The sequence below is a fragment of the Bison bison genome, unplaced genomic scaffold (genome assembly GCF_000754665.1).
Source record: "Bison bison bison isolate TAMUID 2011002044 unplaced genomic scaffold, Bison_UMD1.0 scf7180017864037, whole genome shotgun sequence".
In the NCBI taxonomy this organism is placed as follows: domain Eukaryota; kingdom Metazoa; phylum Chordata; class Mammalia; order Artiodactyla; family Bovidae; genus Bison; species Bison bison.
In genome coordinates this window covers 10,315,237-10,327,417 of record NW_011494609.1, presented here as the reverse complement: position 1 = coordinate 10,327,417, position 12,181 = coordinate 10,315,237, and positions in this window count along the sequence as shown.

Genomic DNA, 12,181 nt, shown 5'->3' with positions numbered 1-12,181 from the left:
CTGCATATAAGTTAAATAAGCAGGGTGACAGTATACAGCCTTGATGTACTCCTTTTCCTATTTGGAACCAGTCTGTGTTCCATGTCCAGTTCTAATTGTTGCTTCCTGACCTGCATACAAATTTCTCAAGAGGCAGGTCAGGTGGTCTGGTATTCCCATCTCTTTCAGAGTTTTCCGCAATTTATTGTGATCCACACAGTCAAAGTCTTTGGCATAGTCAATAAAGCAGAAATAGATGTTTTTCTGGAACTCTCGTGCTTTTTTGATGATCCAGTGGATGTTGACAATTTGGTCTCTGGTTCCTCTGCTTTTCTAAAACCAGCTTGAACATCTGGAAGTTCATGGATCATATACTGTTGAAGCCTGGCTTGGAGAATTTTAAGCATTATTTTACTAGCTTGTGAGATGAGTGAAATTGTGTGGTAGTTTGAGCATTCTTTGGCATTGCCTTTCTTTGGGATTGGAATGAAAACTGACCTTTTCCAGTCCTGTGGCCACTGCTGAGTTTTCCAAATTTGCTGGTATATTGAGTGCATCACTTTCACAGCATCATCTTTCAGGATTTGAAATAGCTCAACTGGAATTCCATGACCTCCACTAGCTTTGTTCGTAGTGATGCTTTCTAAGGCCCACTTGACTTCACATTCCAGGATGTCTGGCTCTAGGTGAGTGATCACACCATTGTGATTATCTGGGTCGTGAAGATCTTTTTTGTACAGTTCTTCTGTGTATTCTTGCCACCTCTTCTTGATATCTTCTGCTTCTGTTAGGTCCATACCATTTCTGTCCTTTATCGATCCCATCTTTGCATGAAATGTTCCCTTGGTATCTCTAATTTTCTTGAAGAAATCTCTAAATGCGTGGGCGGCTGCAACTGGCACACTTAGCGCTGCCTAGAGGAGCTACCCCATGTCCGAGGTCAGGTGCAGAAGCCAGGAGGACCCCATGCCCGAGGGGAGGTGGCCAAGAGGAGTTACCCCACGTCCGAGGTCAGGGGCAGTGGCCGAGAGCGCCAGGCTGCAGTGGCACAGGAATGGCTGAAAGGAGCTATGCCACGTCCGAGGTCAGGGGCGGCAGCCGAGAGGAGCTACCCCACCTCCAAGGAGCGGTGGCTGCGTGGGCACAGGAGGGCATAGAGGAGCTATTCCATGTTTAAGGTCAGAAGGGACAGCGGTGAGAAGATACCCCTTGTCCAAGGTAAGGATCAGCAGCTGCTCTTTGCTGGAGCAGCCGTGAAGAGATACCCTACGTCCAAGGTAAGAGAAACCCAAGTAAGATGGTAGGTGTTGCAAGAGGGCCTCAGAGGGCAGACACACTGAAACCATACTCACAGAAAACTAGTCAATCTAATCACACTAAGACCACAGCCTTGTCTAACTCAATGAAACTAAGCCATACCCATGGGGCCACCCAAGACAGGTGGGTCATGGTGGAGAGATCTGACAGAATGTGGTCCACTGGAGAAGGGAATGGCAAACCACTTCAGTATTCTTGCCTTCAGAACCCCATGAACAGTATGAAAAAGCAAAATTATAGGATACTGAAAGAAGAACTCCCCAGGTCAGTAGATGCCCAATATGCTACTTGAGATCAGTGGAGAAATAACTCCAGAAAGAATGAAGAGATGGAGCCAAAGCAAAAACAATACCCAGTTGTGGATGTGACTGGTGATAGAAGCAATGTCTGATGCTGTAAAGAGCAATATTGCACAGGAACCTGGAATGTCAGGTCCATGAATCAAGGCAAATTGGAAGTGGTCAAACAAGACATGGCAAGAGTGAACATCAACATTCTAGGAATCAGCGAACTAAAATGGACTGGAATGGGTGAATTTAACTCAAATGACCATTATATCTACTACTATGGCAGGAATCCCTCAGAAGAAATGGAGTAGCCATCATGGTCAACAAAAGAGTTCAAAATGCAGTACTTGGATGCAATCTCAAAGACGACAGAATGATCTCTGTTTGTTTCCAAGGCAAACCATTCAATATCACAGTAATCCAAGTCTATGCCCCAACCAGTAACGCTGAAGAAGCTGAAGTTGAACTGTTCTATGAAGACCTACAAGACCTTTTAGAACTAACACCCAAAAAAGATGTCCTTTTCATTATAGGGGACTGGAATGCAAAAGTAGTAAGTCAAGAAACACCTGGAGTAACAGGCAAATTTGGCCTTGGAATACGGAATGAAGCAGGGCAAAGACTAATAGAGTTTTGCCAAGTGAACACACTGGTCATAGCAACCACCCTCTTCCAACAACACAAGAGAAGATTCTACACATGGACATCACCAGATGGTCAACACCGAAATCAGATTGATTATATTCTTTGCAGCCAAAGATAGAAAAGCTCTATACAGTCAACAAAAACAAGACTGGAGCTGACTGTGGCTCAGATCATGAACCCCTTATTGCCAAACTCAGACTGAAATTGAAGAAAGTAGGGGAAACCACTAGACCATTCAGGTATGACCTAAATCAAATCCCTTATGATTATACAGTGGAAGTGAGAAATAGATTTAAGGGACTAGATCTGATAGATAGAGTGCCTGATGAACTATGGACTGAGGTTCATGACATTGTACAGGAGACAGGGATCAAGACCATCTACATGGAAAAGAAATGCAAAAGAGCAAAATGGCTGTCTGGGGAGGCCTTACAAATAGCTGTGAAAAGAAGAGAAGCGAAAAGCAACGGAGAAAAGGAAAGATATAAGCATCTGAATGCAGAGTTCCAAAGAATAACAAGAAGAGATAAGAAAGCCTTCCTCAGCGATCAATGCAAAGAAATAGAGGAAAACAACAGAATGGGAAAGACTAGAGATCTCTTCAAGAAGTATGTGTTATTTATGCCTAATCTGTCTAATAATTTCTATGTATTGTTAAAGTAGCATTCCTTCCCCACCTCAAAAATAAATGCTTATTATTCTCTGAATAAAAAGGTTGTATAAAAGTAAAAATTAGTTAACCTTCAGCTGCTATAAATCTAAGGATATGTTTTTATTCTCAGCAAATGAAAGAACTTTGCTTACCATAACATTGTTTTCTGGATTCCAAGCATCAGAATGCCAGGCGCACTGACTGTTGACTTGAGCCATCATCCTGGGTGGAATGGAGTCCAAAACAACGGCCTTTCCACTCTTGTCATTTTCACCATTTTTCTTTTTATTCCCTAACTGCTCATTGATCCCCAGGGGATTATTGATCTCCCAGTTCTGTCAGTTCAGTCGAGTCCCTTCTCATGCCAAGTAATAAAATACTACTTTTCATGCCTTTCTGAATAGATCAATGTCAGATTCAAGCATTAATCATACCTTAAACTTGGATTCTTTACCAAATATCCCTCTTAGTGGCTGCCTTGCTAGAATATTAATGATTCATCGATTACACACCAGTTTTTTATTAAATGCTGATATAATTGCTTCCATAGGATTTTATGGGAATATCACAGCCAAGTGTCCAACATGTAGACAAGAGCAGAGTCTCTCAGGAGAAATCAACAGTACATACAGTCTCAGGCGGCCTCTCTCCATCAAACAACTGCATTAACCCAGTGGCATGTGTTTGCTTGCCTAGGTTTTTGTTTGTTTGTTTGTTTGAGGTTCATGACCCCATGACAAGTAAATCAGCTGATGTTCTAATCCTCAGTTTTCTTGCCTGTAAAATGAGGATCAAGGTTGATGATGTCTGTGTGATGATGCCAGTTTCTGGAAGGGGCTGAATGTGGAAAAGACATAGTCAGGAAATAGTCTTATTTTTAACCCACTGTGATCTCCTACTTTTAAGTCTCTGTACCAGAGTTGGATAATGTCTCAGACAGACCCACAGCTTTTCTCATCAATGTCAGGTATTTGTGAGGCCTCCATCTTGGATATTAAAAACTCAATCTAGTCTAATTCTACATTTCAGTATCTCATTGATTTTCCCACAGTTCAGCTGTGACTTAGGTTTGAAAATCCACAAGGGAAATATAAGGTGTCTCTTCATGTTTTGACCACCCTGTCATTGCCTTCTCGCTGAGACCTCCAGAACTGAGAAGAAAGGAAGAGGGTGAGCTGGAGACCCGAGGCTGTCTCCTGAGTCAGCCAGTGCCATCCATGGTCCTTCATCATGGAAGATGCTCAAATACCAGCTTTCTTTTAGCCGCTTTCATAGTTTTCTCTGGAACCTTCAGCACATGTCCACCGACCCCACCAGCCAGGAGATCTCTGCTGGACATGCCCTGTGACTCACCTCAGCTGCTGCTGGGGCTCATGCCAAGCATCCTTCTGACCCAGAGGCACCTTCTTGATGACCTTGGCCCAGCCTCCTTCTGTAGAGTCAGCCCCAAGTGAAGAAGGACATAGTCCAGCTCCTCCCTCTGTGTCACTCCAAGCACCACTCCTGGCCCTTCCCAGGGGGCCAACCACAGCCTCTGTTCTCTGTTGTCTCCCTCATCAGCTGCCCTGAGGGTCAATCAAGGTGGCCCACTAATGCCCTTGCTGCACAGCTGGCTCAGGTGCCAATTGGCAGACAGGTCACGCAGCTGTGGTGGTTGGGAGCATCTTGAATGACCCTCACGAGTTGAACAAAGCTGCACAAAACACAAGTGAGTTGACCTCTGCGTGCTTCAGTTTCCTTGCTGTACAGTGGAGATAACAGCAGGACCTCAGAATTCTGGACCCATGTGTTGACATTCAGCAGCTCGTTGCCCCCCAAATTCTCCCCTGCTCCATAGAGACAGAGCCCCAAGACCCATTGTCCACCTTTCTGCCTGAGGGATCTGGTTAGATTCTGCCCATGATGGGGTCACGAGCTGTTCAGCATCAGGCTAGGCATCAGCGAAGGCAGCTGTGTGGGCATTGGCTCAGGACAGGTCTGGAGATGTTCCAGGGCTTCCAAGCTGCCTCTGGAGAATCAAGTGCTTGGTTGCTGTGGGGGCATCAGAACACCAACCTCACCCTCACCGCCATCCCAGGCAAGGCTGACTGATGCCTGGCCTCACAGGCTTGCTGAGAGCATGAAGTGAATCTGTTCCCTAAGAGGGTTCAGAACAGCTTGGGGCGTGGTGAGTGCTTGGTGAACGTCAGCGGCTATGATGTATTCACTACAATTTTCAACAACACTGATCAATCCATGTGAAACTTCATGCCTAAAGGAGGAAGGAAGTGGAGGGCAGCTTGGTTCTGTCCTGAAGGCCTGGGCAGAGGGAACAGAGTGAATAGAGAAGGCAAGTGTGCAGAGACTGCCATGCTCACACTGCTCGCTTGGGAAAAGAGATGCTATGAGCGCTCACCCAAGTGAAGCATGTTCATAACATGTTGGGAATATACCTGATATTGACAGATGACATCATAGAAAAGTCAGCTGAGATTTGACCTGTGCAGCTGTCTCTTCAGCTGCCCCAGAGAGAAGTTCAATGTCCATGCCAACCTCTCCCTATTCAGTACCCATATGGGCCACACACGTGGAGGGCAAGCTCACACATTAACTTTGCTGTTGAACCTTTCATTAGATTTAACTTGAAGCCAACAATGGACTCATTGGAAAAGATCCTGATGCTGGGAAAGATTGAAGAGAAAGGAGAAGAGGGTGACAGAGTATGAGATGATTGGATGGAATCATCAACTCAATGGACATGAACTTGGGCAAACTTTGGGAGATAGGGCCAGACAGGGAAACCTGGCATGCTACAGTTCTTGGGGTCACAAAGAGTCAGACAGGACTTAATGACTGAACAATAACAACACCACCTTATATTAGCAAAAAGGAATCAGGGACCTGGAAAGTAGATCAGTGAGTTACCACCAAGCCGAGCAGAACCAAGGTGGAGAGATACTTTAATCAACAACTTCGGGCTGAGCAATGCTCTGTAGCCAGGACATGCTTCGAGGGTGCTGACGAGCCAGTTGCATTTAGTTCTGCTCCACAGGGACTCATTGAAGGAGAGCTTTGAGTGTTTGAGTATTGCGGTAATCATGTATTTGTCTGTGCCTCTAAGAGGACAAACCCACATAAAGGCCTAGAATATAAGAGAGAACAAACAAGAAAACAAAGTTTTTTGTGACACTTTGATTTTTGTTTGCAGAGAAGCTGCTCTTTTCAATAAAGCTCATCTAAGATACATCCTCAAAACTTTTTATCCCAATGACATATCATAGCTTTGTTTTTGAGCCCTAAAGCATGTGTCATTTATGCCTAATCTCTCTAATGATTTCTATATTTTGTTAAAGTAGCATTCCTTCCCCACCTCTAAAAGCAAAATAAATGCTTTTATTTTTATATGACCTTATTATCCTTTGAATCAATATTCTGCATTTATCTTTTAAGGTTGTGTTAGTTTCTGCTGTATAGCAAAGTGAATCAGCCAGGAGTGGGTAGCCTATCCCTTCTCCAGCAGATCTTACAGACCCAGGAATCAAATCGGGGTCTCCTGCATTGAAGGCAGATTCCTTACCAGCTGAGCTACCAGGGGAGCCCGTTTATATACATATATTCCCTCTTTTGTGGATTTCCTTCTCATTTAAGTCACCACAGAGCACTGAGTGCCCTGAGCTGTACAGTAGGTTCTCATTAGTTATCTATTTTAGACATAGTATCAATAGTGTGTATATGTCAATCTCTCAGTTCCTCCCACCCTTCCCCCTTGGTATTTGTTCTCCGTGTCCATGTGTCTACCTCTGCTTTGCAAATAAGATGGTCTATGCCATTTTTCTAGACTCCACCTATATGTGTTAATGCACAATATTCGTTTTCCTCTTTCTCTCTCACTTCACTCTGTCTGACAGTCTCTAGGTCCATCTGTGTCTCTGCAAATGGCACAATTTCATTCCATTTTATGCCTGAGTAATATTCCATTGTATATATGTACATATTTTCTTTATCCATTCCTCTGTTGATGGACATTTAGGTTGCTTCCATTTCTTGGCTATTGTAAACAGCACTGCAATGAATATTGGGGTGCATGTATCCTTTCGGATCATGTTTTTCTCTGGGTATATGCCCGGAAGTGGGATTGTAGGGCCATTGTTGTTGTTGTTCAGTCACCCAGTCATGTCCAACTCTTTGCAACTCCATGGACTGCAGCATTCGAGGCCTCCCTGTCCATCACCATCTCTCAGAGTTTGCCCAAGTTCATGTTCATTGCATCAGTGATGCTGTCCAGCCATCTCATCCTCTGATGCCCTCTTCTCCTTCTGCTCTCAATCTTTCCCAGCATCAGGAATTTTTCCAATGAGTCATCTGTTTGTATCCAATGACCAAAATACTGGAGCTTCAGCTTCAGCTTCAGTCCTTCCAGTGGATATTCAGGGTTGATCTCCCTTAAGATTGACTGGTTTGATCTCCTTGCAATCCAGGGGACTTTCAGGAGTCTTATCCAGCACCACAGTTGGAAGGCTTCAATTCTTTGGCATTCTGCCTTCTGGTAGAGTCATATGTTAGCTCTATTTTTAGTTTTTCAAGGAACCTCCAAACTGTTCTCCAAAGTAGCTGCACCAATTTACATTCTCATCAACAATGTAGGAGGATTTCCTGTTCTCCACATCCTCTCCAATAGTTATTGTTTATGGAATATTTGATGAAACCATTCTGACTTGTGTGAGGTGATACTTCATTGTAGTTTTGATTTGCAGACTTTAAAAGAAAGTATTCACATCTTTCAAAAAAAGAGTACTTGTGTCTTTGATCTAAAATTATAATGGCAGGAACTTCCCTGAAGATCATGTGAATGAGAATGAAAAGGGACTCTCCTGTAAACAGTCTCCGGGAAGCACCATCTGTATCTTTGTTTAGCCATGGTCTTGGGGGTTTCCGATGTGTGAGCATTTGATGGAAGTCCCACTCATCTAAACAAGAACATCCAATACATCACTGGCTTATCAGTGATGCTAACAATTATGTCTCAGAAGCTGTAAGAAAGGAAGAGGGGCTTCTCATACAGATGCCAAGAAAGAATGGGTTTGTTCAGGAGCCCCAGCAGAGCACTGGGCTAAGAGCGTGACAGCCTCCCAGTTCCTGGGCAAGTTACTTCCCCTTTTCCTTATCAATTCCACATCTGAAAATGGAGGAAATAAATAGTACTTCACTCAAAAGACTGGTATGAGGGTTTAAAGAGCCTAGAACGATGTCTGCCAAGCTGTGGGTTTTATGAAGATAAGTCAGATGTATTTGGTTTAGAAAAAATGAATCGGAGCTGATAGGAAAATTCAGAACGAATACTGTCACAGGGAGTTCCCTGGTGGCCCAGTGGTTAAGGCTCAGTGCTTCCATTGCAGGGGCATGGGTCTGATCCCTGGTCTGGGAACTAAGATCCCACATGCCCTATGATGCATAAAAATATCTAAAAAATAAAGGAATGCTGTCACAGGAGAATTGCAGAGAAGGTGGCACCTGGGAGGATCCAGAGGTCTCGAAGGGTCTGATGGGCAGCTGAGGAGGTATCGGGCAGTGCCAGGTTGTGGAGGAAGTGGTGGGCAGCCCTCACAGAGGGTATCAGGTGATGAAGGGTATTGATGGGCAGGCCATGCCAGGCAGTGGGCAGCCAGTGCTGGAGGAGGCGGCAGGTGCAAGGAACTTGTCTCTATAGATGAGGCTAAACCACACCGGCTGTTTTACAACATGGACTAAGACTGATTCCCTCAATGAACCAACGGAACATACTGGACACACACAAGTATTGCAGGTGTGTTTACCAGCAAAAGATGGTCATTAAGAGCCAGCAGAGGATAATGAAGAGAAAGTCTTGCCAAAAGCATCCTTTTTAAAAAAAAAAAAAAAAAGCAAGACTGTTAGATCAGGGTAACATCTGTCAGATCTCAGGGACCAAAATCACAGGGGGATGTTAGGTTGATTCCAGCAGATCCTTTTGACAAAGATGTGCTGTTCTTATGACTACAGCAGACAGCTGTGAGGAGAAGCTGGAGATAATTAGAGGGCTTGTAGCTGGTTGGACAACTGCATCCAGAGTGCTGATTGACAGGTCATTACGGAGATCCATGGCTTCTTTTGTTGGGTTGTTGTTGTTCAGTCACGAAGTCACGTCTGACTCTGCAACCCCATGGACTGAATTATTCCAGGTTTCCTTATATCTCCCAGAGTTTGCTCAAGTTTGTGTCCATTGAGTCCATGATGCTATCTAACAATCTATCCTCTGCCTCCCTCTTCTCCTTTTGCCTTCAATCTTTCCCTGCATCACGGTCTTTTCCCAGCATCATGGGTTCTCTATTGGCTCATTAAAGAGCCATAATCTTGGCTGCTGATGTTCATGTTTTATCAACAAGGTGGTTGAGTAGTTGGTTGAGCTGCTCTCATGACACTGCTCTTATAGTAGGCATCACACTGAGGGCAGGCACAATCAACGCCACAAAGATTGCTACATGGGGTACATAATTTCAGTGGGGGAAATGAAAAAGTTCTGGGATGGATGGTGCATGCACTTAATGTCAATGAACTCGTCATCTGAAAATGGTTAAAGTGGTGTTTTTATTATGTATGTTTTACTATAATAAAAAAGTCACAAAATGTTACAGTTGAGAGAAATAGATCTATTATATAAATTCTATTTAGTGGAAGGTCTAAAAGCTGAAATACCTATGTCTCACTTCTGGCTATACTGTGGCATATTTTGGTCATAAGTTCTCAGTTCAGATGGGTTTAAAAGTAAGAACATATTTATAGACAGGATTGGGGAGTTTTCACTTCCTGTTTGTGTTGCTTTTGGATACATGCTGTTCGAGGTTCAGTGAAGACTACTCATTTAAAGGGAACTTAAAGCCATCGTTTTAATATAACTAACAAATTCAAATAAGAATCCAGAATTGAAAACAATTGTGATTGATCAATTTACATGTAAAAAATAACTGTAACAAATTATACTAACAAAACATATAAGAAAGTTTGATGTATACATGGCATATCCAAGAGTTTTCATGTAATATTTTGAATCTGCTTAATTTGAACTTTGTATAACTACTTTTTAATCACCCATCTCCATGAAATGTAGAAATGGTACCATATTATTTGTTTATAATATTCAGTATTTACTAGTTGTGCTGTCAAAAATAAAGTGGAGTCATTTGGCAAATTTAATTCAAAAACTATTAATAAAATTGTGAAATTAAGTAAATGACTAAATTAAGTGACCAAATATTAATAAAATTGTGAAATTAAGTAAATGACTAGTATTTTTATTTTAATGATATGAGTTAAGTAATTTACCATACCCCATATTTCAAATGGTGCTCATTTAGCTATTAATGGATACCAAAAAAAGGAAAAATTTTGCTGAGAAAAATCAGGATGTGAAAAAACTCTAGATAGGGGAAATATAGATATAGTTAGATGTGGGCTGTGGATTTGGAGACCTTGGGTTTGTGCCTTAACTTTTCCCTCTGTTAAATGGCCTGGATCCGAAAGGGATTGTTGTGAGTAAGAAATATTGAGGCATGCAGTACTAATGCACTCATTGCTTAACACCTGATCCAGAGTTTGCAGAAGGGATTAGCTCTTTTACTGAAAGTCCCTCCACCATCAAGACCTATACACACTATTATAGGGATAGGCATCCAGTCCCATCACTTCATGGCAAATAGATTGGGGAAAATGGAAATGGTGACAGACTTTATTTTCTTGGGCTCCAAAATCACTGCAGATGGTGACCACAGCCATGAAATTAAGACACTTGCTCCTTGGAAGGAAAGCTATGACAAATCCAAACAGCATATTAAAAACAGAGGCATCACTTTGCTGACAGAAGCCTACATAGTCAAGCTATGGTTTTTCCAGTAGCCATGTACAGATGTGAGAGCTAGACCATAAAGAACTGATGCATTTGAACTCTGGTGCCAGAGAAGACTCTTGAGAGTCCCTTGGACAGCAAGAAGATCAAACCAGTCAATCCTAAAGGAAATCAGTCCTGAATATTCATTGGAAGGACTGATGCTGAAGCTGAAGCTACAAACAATACTTTGGCCATGTGATGTGAAGTGCCAACTCATTGGAAAAGACCCTGATGCTGGGAAAGATTGAGGGCAGGTAGAGAAAGGGGTGACAGAGGACTAGATGGTTGGATGACATCACCAGCTCAATGAACATGAGTTTGAGCAAACTCTGGGAGATGGTGATAGGCCAGGAAGCCTGGTGTGCTGCCATCCATGGTGTCACAAAGAGACATGACTGAGAGACTCAACAACAACTGGAAGTCCCTCTCCCATCAAGACCTATACACACTATTATATAAAAAATATCAATAGAAACCTAATAAGAACCTACTGCATGAACAGGGGATTCTATTCAATAATTTATAATGATCTATATGAAAATAAAATCTAAAAAAGAGTGGGTATATGTGATTTACTATGCCATACACCTGAAACTCACACAACATTGTAAATCAACTATGCTCCAATAAAATTAATTCTAAAAAAAGGTGAGAGGTTGAAATGGCTTCAGCTACTTCCCAGAGGTCTCTGGGAAAAAGTGCAATGTGAGGACCATTTCCTGAGATGCAGCAGACCAGAAGGATACCATGTGCCCAGAGACTAACATGGGAAACGATTTCCAAATCTCTCTCCCCTTGCACTGGCAGGTCTTCTGCCCCTGCTTCCCCTTGCTGACCCCATCAGAAGCCAGAGGGTAAGGGCACTGGGCATATTCAGCCACCAAGGTCAGCCAAGTTCAGCAGAGAACACTACCAGGGGATTCATAAGCCAAGAGCAACCGGCTCAGAAGACATCTGTGTCTTTCCTATTCTCACCAGCAAGATTGTTTATACTAGCAAACTCCACACCTGAGCTTCTAACAAGTTATACTAACAAGTTATTCTTATAGCAATAAGTTATTCTTATTTCTTCATCAACTTGTTATGAAGTAAGGTACTGCAGAAATAAAACTATTAAACTTTCTTACCAAATGAAATGGTTTTTCCAGCCACCAGTTTTCACTCTGATGTGGTCAAAGATGAAAATAAGAGAAAGTGGATGTAGGATTAAGAAAAGAAAATCATTTTTTAACATTTGGTAGGAAAATAACATGAGTTTTTGGTGATAATAGTAAACTCAGACTGAGATAGCTGGAATGTGTCCCAACACAATCCATCTGTTGAACTCCTAACACCCAATGTTCATAATAAACTGTGGAAAATTCTGAAAGAGATGGGAATACCAGACCACCTGATCTGCCTCTTGAGAAACCTATATGCAGG